Here is a 221-nt window from a genome sequence, read left to right on the forward strand (position 1 = left end):
GGATAGACACAAAACTGCGAATTTCGTATCACATAAAAACATTTCATTGAGCCAAATGAAGTCGATGCAAAGCTCCCATATAGTTAATGCATAATAACATGGTATGATTTTTTCCTTGATGATTAGGGGTACAGGGTAAACTATCATAACACAAGGGTTACACAATATCACACAGGCCGGAAATCCCTACTGTACAAAAAGAATAACATTACTTTTTCATT

This window comes from Penaeus monodon, chromosome 28 (assembly GCF_015228065.2).
Source record: "Penaeus monodon isolate SGIC_2016 chromosome 28, NSTDA_Pmon_1, whole genome shotgun sequence".
NCBI lineage: Eukaryota > Metazoa > Arthropoda > Malacostraca > Decapoda > Penaeidae > Penaeus > Penaeus monodon.